We start from the raw sequence: 9,511 nt of genomic DNA on the forward strand, positions 1-9,511 counted from the left end.
CCCCTAAACATTTAGTGAATCTAAGTTTGGCCTCATTGAGGGGCAGTATTTCAATATGAGCTGGAAAATGAGAGTGCCCCTTAGCATTTTTTAAAGGAAAAAAGCACTGTCTAAATACATAAAGAAAACCAAATCTCATACATTAAAAGCATGTCATTTCAACATTGCCAAATGTGTTGTGTTAGGCTACAATTGTTTAGGTTTAAGAAATATGTTGAGTCACCTACATCCATGTGGCATATTCAATTGTCAGTATTAGGATCTTTAGACATTTGACAATGTATCCTTCACTATGTGTGTGTAACATGGTAACCTACATCCCATTGGTTTGTAATGACATTATCATTACAAAGTCATACATACTGATATTTTTTATTTCAATTATGATTTTATATATACAGATAGAGAGAGAAACAGACAGACAGATCGTTATTAAAAAACAAGGGACCCCTGCAACAAAATGTTCAGTGTACCCCATGCCTAACAGAAGTGCTCCTGTTCAGGATTGTAGCTAGACAACCCTGCTGTTCTCCAGCAGTCCTTTCCATTCCACCTTTTCCAACTGACACTCTACATTCCATGACTTCTGAGCATTCTATGTCCTCACTGGGCTGTCTCCACACCCCCAGTTTGGTTCTTTTAGATTTGGAACTCCCCAAAGTATACTGATATCTTCCTCGTATTTCTGAATGGCCCTGCTATTGTTGTTCTTTTAAAATTATATTTTTATTGTTTTTAATAAAAGTAACAGTACTAAGATGGAAAATAAACATAAAACTGTGTAAACATACAGGAGGAATAATAATATAATAAAGACAACAATGAGGGCACATGGTTTATCCTGGAGCAGCTGTGGAATTATATTATCTGAACAGAGCTACTCATGAGGTTTAGCATTATGTTGAGCGACTGAGTGCTGGTTGTCATAAGGTGGGAATGGATACCAGTTCTCAATTAAATTGTCAGTATGTGCTTGTCCAGTGAATGCATTGATTTGTTTCATAAGGTTGTCCATTAAAGCTAATATCCAGGGCTTTTAATACCATTGGTTAATATTTGGCATATGGTGACTCCTTCAGTACGAAGATATTTTGAACCTTGTGACTAGCATGGTATAGCTTATATAAGGTTTCTGTAGAGAATGAAATCTTGGCTGTTCTTTAAAATGTTACATAAGTTTGGATTAGGTAAGACAGGTCTATTTAGGAAGATGCTAAGTTCTTTTTTAAAAATTTAGTTTTCAGTAGCTTTCAGCCATCTCTCAAGTGTTATCATCTCCCCCATATAAATAAAAATAAAACATCAATTAAAAATATATTACATAATAGAAATGCAAAATTCAGAAGCATTAAAACCAAAGGAGTCAGCATAATAATAATAATAATAATAATAATAATAATAATAATAATAAATGTCTAAAAAGTAAAACACAGGAAGACAAGGCATTTGGTGGACTTCTTTACAGAGAGAATTCCACAACAGTGCCACCACTAAGAAAGTCCTGCCCTTGAAATCCCACAATCAAACATCTTCTAAAGGTATATGCCCGATGGCTGAGCCTCATTAGTCTCAAAGCTTGAATAGGTTCATGTAGGCGGTCTTTGAGAAAAACATGTTACTAGACTGTTGAGGGCTTTAGAGGTTAACACAAGCACTTGAAATTGAACCAGGAATGCATTTGTAACCAATGAGCTTTTGTAGGATAGTTGTAATGTGATTAGGGATGTACAAATCTGCCAATTTTAGTTTCTCTCAGTTTCTCATTTTCCCAGTCTTAAGTTCTATTTACCATATTTCTGCATCACTTTGTGAAATTCATCAGCATATTAGTGTGCATTATACATATTTTTCTTCTCATGTTTAAAGCATTTCCCCCTAAATAATGCAATTTGTATGTGATTTTCAGTAATATATGCATTTTTATGTACACTTTCCACAAGTATACACCTTATTGTACACATTGGTTGGTTGGGAATTCAATCAGAGAATTTGGATGTGTGCGGATTCTCAAGGATAGCTGTGTTTAAGTTTGATTACTGTTTCCAGAAGTGTGAATTAAACCATTCCCCACCCCCTCATCATTAAATATTATAAGTTCAACATGCTCCTACCATCATCCTGGTGACAGTATTATTTACCACATGCAGTTTCTAACCTGCTTATAAAAGTTCATTTCAATAGCCTAGCCTGAATACAATTAGTGCATAAATAACTGAGGCCAGATTCTTCTTTTCTAGGTTAGGTCACAGTTAGCAAACCAGCTGAGGCTAGTAAGGTGATCTGTCCACTTCTGCATTCAGGGATAATATTGGGACCAGGAACACCCTGAGAATAGGATGCATATCTGCACCCAAAGCAAATACTGAAAAATAGGTCCATTTATTATAGATCACTTTTTGTATTTGTCCTTTCTGGCCATTTAAAAAACATATTTGGTATTTTGCAAAAAAAAATGTTTTTACATATCTGTGAAATTCAGTTTATTATTAAAATGATTTAATAGGCTCTTGTAAAACAATGGCAAGGTAATTGGACTGGTGTTTTAATTTTATATGTATTCTCTTTTGTTAAGTAATTAGATGTCATGAAGAAACAGCTGATTATTAACAAAAGCTTTCAAAATAATGCTACCCTTTTTGTGATAATTGTATTTCCTCTTTAAAATATGAATTAATCAAACTTCATATCATGCCACTCCAACATAGTCTTCTCCACAGCCCAGTTTGTTTAAATATCTTTAGTCCCATTGAAGTCAATGGTGGAATAAATTGGTTTAAATCCTTGCATATCAGCTTACCTGACTTGTGGATTAGGCTAACATTATCCTAATTTACAGCTGAGTACATTAGAGTATAAAAAGGAATTTGGCTCATCACTCTATTGCTGTTGTGAGAACTTGGCTTAGTGACTTGTACAGTATCATACTGTGTGACAAAACTGGAAAAGAGAATCTCCCACCTGAAACTGTACATTAATTCAAGTTAGAGCTAATGTTATCTAGCCATATTAGAAAAAAGACAACAATGAACAGGAGGTCAACATTAGTGTGAGAAGGCATTTAGTTACTTCTTAGTGATATATTATTTTTATCCAATATTAACTTGTTTGAATTTTTAAAACATTACAAATCAAATTACAAATCAAACTGTACACCCATAATTTTATACTAGTTCTTTTTGGGGCTACACTTCAGAAGATTTATGCTCGTATATTATTACATATTAAGTTAAATACATGATACAGCTAATCTATGTTAGTAAATCCTATTAAGGAAAACTATAAATGATGTTATACACTAAATTTGATATATAGATCTGAATTTGCAATTAGAATAATCAACTGAAGTCAGTTTTACAGCTTAATGATGTTGTCAAAGTAAACTTTTTTCCTTTAAAAATGAAAAATGTTAGTTTTGTATTTTAAGGTTCATTTTTGCAGCTTTGTTTCTTCAGTTTTCTTTTTCATATCTCTCTCCCTCCAAACTACCATTAACTTATCAATGTACAGCTTCTGAATATAGATGGGTTGTTGTTAAACATGGACATTTAAATTTAAATTATTTCACTTTTTAAAAAATGCTTGAATCATGTAGGATAAAAATGCAGTACTTCTAATTAGATGATAAAACATCAAACATGGACTTCCAAATAAAAAATGTCAGGATTAGGTAACAAAACTCAAGAAAATAGTTCACCCTTCTAATTCAGAGGAGGAGAGCTACCCACAGGTTTGCCCTACTATGCCAAGAAGGCATGAACTACAAAATGCTCCTTCTTCAGAAGTGTTTCTCCCAGACCCTAGAGAGACCAGAAGCATCTTGCATATAAACCCAGTTAGTTTCTCACAGATAAGCCCAGTTAGTCAAGCTCTCTTGGAGACATTGAGCTAGCTGAGATGTCAGGCAGCTCAGACACACCAGAGGACATACTGCAGCAGCTCATGGGAAGAGCCTAGGCCCTGCCATACTTCCAACCACAAGCTTATATGCGCCCCCCCCTCCATATTTTATTCAAGTTGGCACCCTTGCTTACATGCATGATCCTTCAAATGCAGTGATCTGCATCTCCACCCCCAGTTATCCAGTGTGCTATTTTAAAAATGTTTCACTGTGTGTAATCTTGCTCTTTGGGAAACGTGGTATGGACCTTTTTTGTACACCTCACCCCACTAAGTTGACTGAAAGCCTGGACAAGCTGTGGTCACCACCGTGAACACCCTTGGAGCAGGGTTGGACTTTGGTCTTTCAAATTTCAGTGGTACCCTGTGTGAAGCTAAAATTTGGCACCTCCTGCCTCTCATCTTCCATTCTGATAAATTCACTACACCATAGTTCTGACAACCTGCAGCACTCACTAGGCATGACACTCAATGTGGTAGAACTGGTTGCACCATCTGAAACCTGCTTCTGCTTAGAGGACTCCATGGACCCAAATAAACACTCTTGTTGTTAAGTACCCACTACCAGAGGCTGCATTTGGAGGAAGAAGCCCACCAGCCATACATAAGGCAAGACCAGGCCTGCCCCAACTTTGTGGGTATTATCAAACCTGCATCTCTAGACCTGTCACTCCTCCACTCTGGAATAGACTTGTATACCATGCTGCATACTAGTAATTGGTTGCAACCCAGCCGCATTTCCCAGTAGTGATGTAAACTGCTTCACTGTTTATATCTTAGCTTATAACTTCAGAAATTTTTCTATTATACTGTAGCCACAATAATCTTCTCATGCAAGCCAAATATCCCTACTCATGTAGAAACCTGTAGAAATGTGCCTTTTATCCTACCTCTTTTACTTGGGAGGGTCCTCTATAGATAAACAGATCAACCCTCTTCCAAATAGCCATGCTAACTAGATACAAGATCAAACAGCTGAGAGGAAGATTATATCTATAGTTTAATTACGAACTATCAAAGTATTCAAATGTCCATAATCAATTACATATTCATAGAGCAAACAAACCAGAAAAATCCATGTTAGATACATTTTTTCTAGTCATCTTTCATAATAATGCAATGTATTAAAAAAGTTACAAAGCTTGTTACTATAATTTTTTAATCACCATATATTTTACACACTTCTATAGGAGGTTTAATTATTGTACAAAATAAATTTATTATTTGTTTGTAAAGATGAAGATTTTGAATCACATCAGTTGTTTTTCATTGAGAATGTCAAATGTATATTATTATAAGGAATTAATCAAGTTCAAGGACAAAGATGTGTATGTATAGAAACATTTTATGATTATATTATTGTTAATAGGTATGTTATTAAACTAATTGTAATATTTAGTAATAGATTTTTCTGCAATGTTTCTAAGGTACTACCATCTGACTTTTCGCTTAAAGTCCTCATATGCACAGATAGACAAATTAGAATTAAACCTATACTGCATAAAACAATAGAACCTATTTCATAAGGATATGGAGAAGATCTTCACAATTCACTTATAACTGTTGTTGAAATAAAGGATGAGATAGTAATTAAGCAAATAGAACAACAAGCTATCTTTAAGGTACAACATGATAGCAAAGAAATTGCAAAAACTGAAGCCAAGTTTAAGGGCATTGACACACTTAAGTAGTGGGCTACCCTGCTTGGATGGAGTGAAAATACACCTGTAGTTCTTACTACAATAGCACTGCCTAAAATGATCTTGGCATAGCCACAAGTAGCAATAGAAATGGTATATATCTAATTAGCTGTATAAAATCAAGCAATGTGATCCTAAATACCACATGGCCTAAGCACCATCCACACAAGATTAAAACAACATTTCTTGATGAACATATCTGAGGTAGGAGTTTCACAACCAGGGTGCCAGCACAGAAAAGGTCTATCTCTAGTAGTAATTCATTTCACTACTGAAGGTGGAGCCACCTGGAGTGGAGCATGCTATGAAGACCTTAACAATTGAGCAGGTTCATACTGAAGCAGATACTCTTTAAGATATCCCATTTTAATTGTATCCATAAAAACACTGGCAGCACTTGTGAGAAGCAAATTGTTCTATCCACCCAGTTAATAGTCTAGCTGCTGTACTTGGCAGCACTTGAAATTTCTGATCAATCTTCATCAGCAGCTGATATATAATGCATTGCAATACTTTAACCTTGATGTTATCAAAACATGGATAATTATGATATGATCATGTTTTTCCAGAAGCGACTGCAGCTGGCTCATCAGTTCATGCTGGTAGAAGGCACTTTTTGACCAGATCATGCCACTTAGCTTGGGCATCCATCTGCAATGCATTCTCCAAGCTGCAGACGTCCATTAGGGGGGATGCACCCACATTAACAAGCAGAAAGTTTCTACTAGAAACCCAGTAACCTGAGCAACTGAACTGCCTTTCAACATTTTGTTTCAACTGGGCTTAAGTTTATTAGGCCAGTTCATTACTTGCTTGTGGTTCTGGACTTAGATTAACTGTTTCAGTTTCCCAAAGACAAATCCAATTTTCTGATACAGTGGTACCTCGTGTTACAAACTTAATTCGTTCCGGAGGTCTGTTCTTAATCTGAAACTGTTCTAAACCTGAGGTGCGCTTTCGCTAATGGGGACTCCCGCTGCTGCCATGCTGCTGGCATGTGATTTCCATTCTCATCCTGGGGCAAAGTTCTCAATCTGAGGTACTACTTCCAGGTTTGCGGAGTTTGAAACCCGAAGTGTTTGTAACCTGAAGCGTTTGTAACACGAGGTACCACTGCATTTGTTCCTTGTGAATCAGTATCCATACTTTTTACTTTTTTGGAATCTCCAGGTAGGACTGGGAAAGATTCTGGTCTGAAACGCCAGAGAATCACTGCCAGTCACTGTATACAGCACTGAACTAGAGGGACTAAGGCAGGAGTCAGCAAACCTTTTCTTTTCTTTTCTTTTTGAATAATTTTTATTGAATGGTTTTATGTTACAAAAAACAATACAGCCATACTACCACTAAAGGATGTGAGGGCGATCTGGCTGCGACATCTGTCACCCCATTGATCGCCAGGGTTGATTCAGCTGATCTGGCTGTCTAGGCGGGTGTCCCCTTCCTCCCTCACCGCTCCATGTGCGTCCCTCCCGAAGCTGCGTGCTCGGTGGAAGAGGACGACCATCCCAGATAGGAGTGTACCATTCTTCGGTCAAGGGTATACAAAAGCTGCACTCCCCTGCTAGAACCTCCAAAATAAGCTCAAGGGGTCAGCAAACTTTTTCAGCAGGGGGCCGGTCCACTGTCCCTCAGACCTTGTGGTGGGCCAGGCTATATCTTGATGAAAAAAAATGAACGAATTCCTATGTCCCACAAATAACCCAGAGATGCATATTAAATAAAAGCACACATTCTACTCATGTAAAAACACTAGGCAGGCCCCACAAATAACCCAGAGATGCATTTTAAATAAAAGGACACATTCTACTCATGTAAAAACATGCTGATTCCTGGACCGTCTGCGGGCCAGCTTGAGAAGGCAATTGGGCTGGATCTGGCCCCCGGGCCTTAGTTTGCCTACCCATGGACTAAGGTGTGACTTGGTATAAGGCAGTTTCCTGAGTTCCATGCCTATGTACACTTGCAGATACTCCCAGGCATTCATGCATAAAAGTCCCATTGAATACACTGGGACACACAACTGAGCAGAAATGCATTGGGTTGGACTGAATGGTCATTTTTGATTGGCTACTGACATCAGTCTCTCCACTGTGAGACTGAAGTTTGTACTAACCATTCTACAGTGCAATTATTTTGTTTGATTTTACTTTTATTCGGGGTCTATAGGGTGTAACGGGAGGAGTAGTATCTCTAGTGGGGGACACACCATGCTCCTCCTGAGCTAGTTTGCCCACATTTGGTCTCCCCACCCTAACTCAGTCCTCACCTACGGCTCCTAGAAGCTATCAGCATGCGGCAGTGGCCAAACCCTGGGAAACAGCTTTGATTGGCTAAACCAGGTGAGGGTAGCTGATGGGTCTCAAACTCCCAATGAGTTAGGGTCTTCCCCTGCATACAAAGACAGGCTCCAGCAGATTGAGCAGGCAAGACCAATGGTCAAGAAGGAGGTTTATGTGTTGTAGAAGGAAGTGAGGGGCAGATGGGGCTCATCAACCTGGGAAGGTAGCTCATCTGGAAAAGGAAAGTTCTGATCTTAAACATCCACTGCTTTGCAGGATATATTCAGGAGAAGAGAAGACTAAGAAGTAAATCCTACACAAATATGGAGTAGAGTCCCTAAGACAGTTGGGTGACATGTAAGTCTTATTCTAGGAACTCCTGCAGCCAAGTTGGTGCCAAATGTATTGCTCTGATTTCCTTTGGATCATATCAGCAAGGCCAAGAAGAGAGTCTTGTCATTTGGGCATCGCAGCATCTCCATACACACTGTCCAGGCTTGCTCCTCGGGGAAGTCACTTTGGTGGCAGCATGACTTCACCCCCAGAAGCGCACTCCATTGTCTCTCAAGACAGATGGATGCTGACAACAAATTTTATTTGCAGATTTATATACAGCTTCACAAACAAAAGCTACCAGGAGCAGCATACAAGAAGATAAAATACCAAATATTACAGGCCAAGGAAACCAAAAGCAATAAAAGCATTTTTGCAACTATACAGTTAATAGTCCAAAAAATGACCATACCACGCCTCAGGGAAAGCCTTCTTAAACATAAGATGTTCTCAATAGCCACCTAAATATCCACACACTTTTTAAAAGAGGAAACAGTGGTAGTGAGAGAGAAAACAAGAAAGTGGATGAAAACTGGGGTATTTATAGTATACAAGAGTGTCCCTGATTTCAACTATGAAATACTGAGTTTGTCTAGGCGTTAGTTAGTGATGCTTTTCTTTTTAATCTAGAATGGCGACCACCCTCTTTAGCCCACTTTCTCTTCCCCAGTCCCATTTTCTCTCCCACAAAGATAGGAAAAAAGGGAACCACGGAAAGCAGAACAATTGAATTTCAGTTCAATAATTAATCAAACTTACTTTGCCTTCATGCCGTCGTCTTCCTGAATCCGCTCATTCTGGTGCCAGGGTCAGCCATGGGTCCATTCCTTGCCTCACAACACAGCACCCTCAGAGTCCTCTGTGTAAAATCCTGTCACATAATCGCTTCTTCCATCTCTCCCCTGCATTGTTGTCCTCCTCACACGTATGGCCTCTTCCGCTCTCTCTTATGCTTTATCTGTTTCTCCCTGCCCTTCCCTCACGCTCCTTCCATTTCCCCTACATTCGTGCAAACAGCTACTGCATACATGAAGAGGAAGTCTGAGGTAAAATGAGAAACTAACGGAAAAGTGGTCTTTACTGTCATTCCCCCCCATACATGCGTTGCGTATAGTACAGCTGATGGCTTTTGACAGTTGAGGTGTGTATGTTTTTAGGAATCACTTTTTCTTGCAATTGTAGGCTGTTTAAAATTGTTTTTAATATGGTGTTTTAATGCTGCAACCCCGCCCTGGAACCTTAGGGCAAAGGGCAGCTAACAAATGAACCAATGAATGAACAAAATATCTATATCTATAT

At 38.4% G+C, this 9,511-nt stretch overlaps 1 long non-coding RNA gene across 2 annotated transcripts in view; it reads right to left on the reverse strand.

Moving 5' to 3' along the window:
* LOC310689552 overlaps nucleotides 1-9,511 on the reverse strand; it is a 101,646-nt gene that overhangs the window by 81,272 nt on the left and 10,863 nt on the right. For both annotated transcript variants that reach the window (XR_014517480.1, XR_014517481.1), the window contains exon 3: nucleotides 8,972-9,253. This is a non-coding gene — a long non-coding RNA (uncharacterized lncRNA). The remainder of the gene's footprint in view (nucleotides 1-8,971; nucleotides 9,254-9,511) is intronic.

This window comes from Podarcis liolepis (assembly GCF_965112155.1).
Source record: "Podarcis liolepis genome assembly, chromosome: 12".
Taxonomy (NCBI): domain Eukaryota; kingdom Metazoa; phylum Chordata; class Lepidosauria; order Squamata; family Lacertidae; genus Podarcis; species Podarcis liolepis.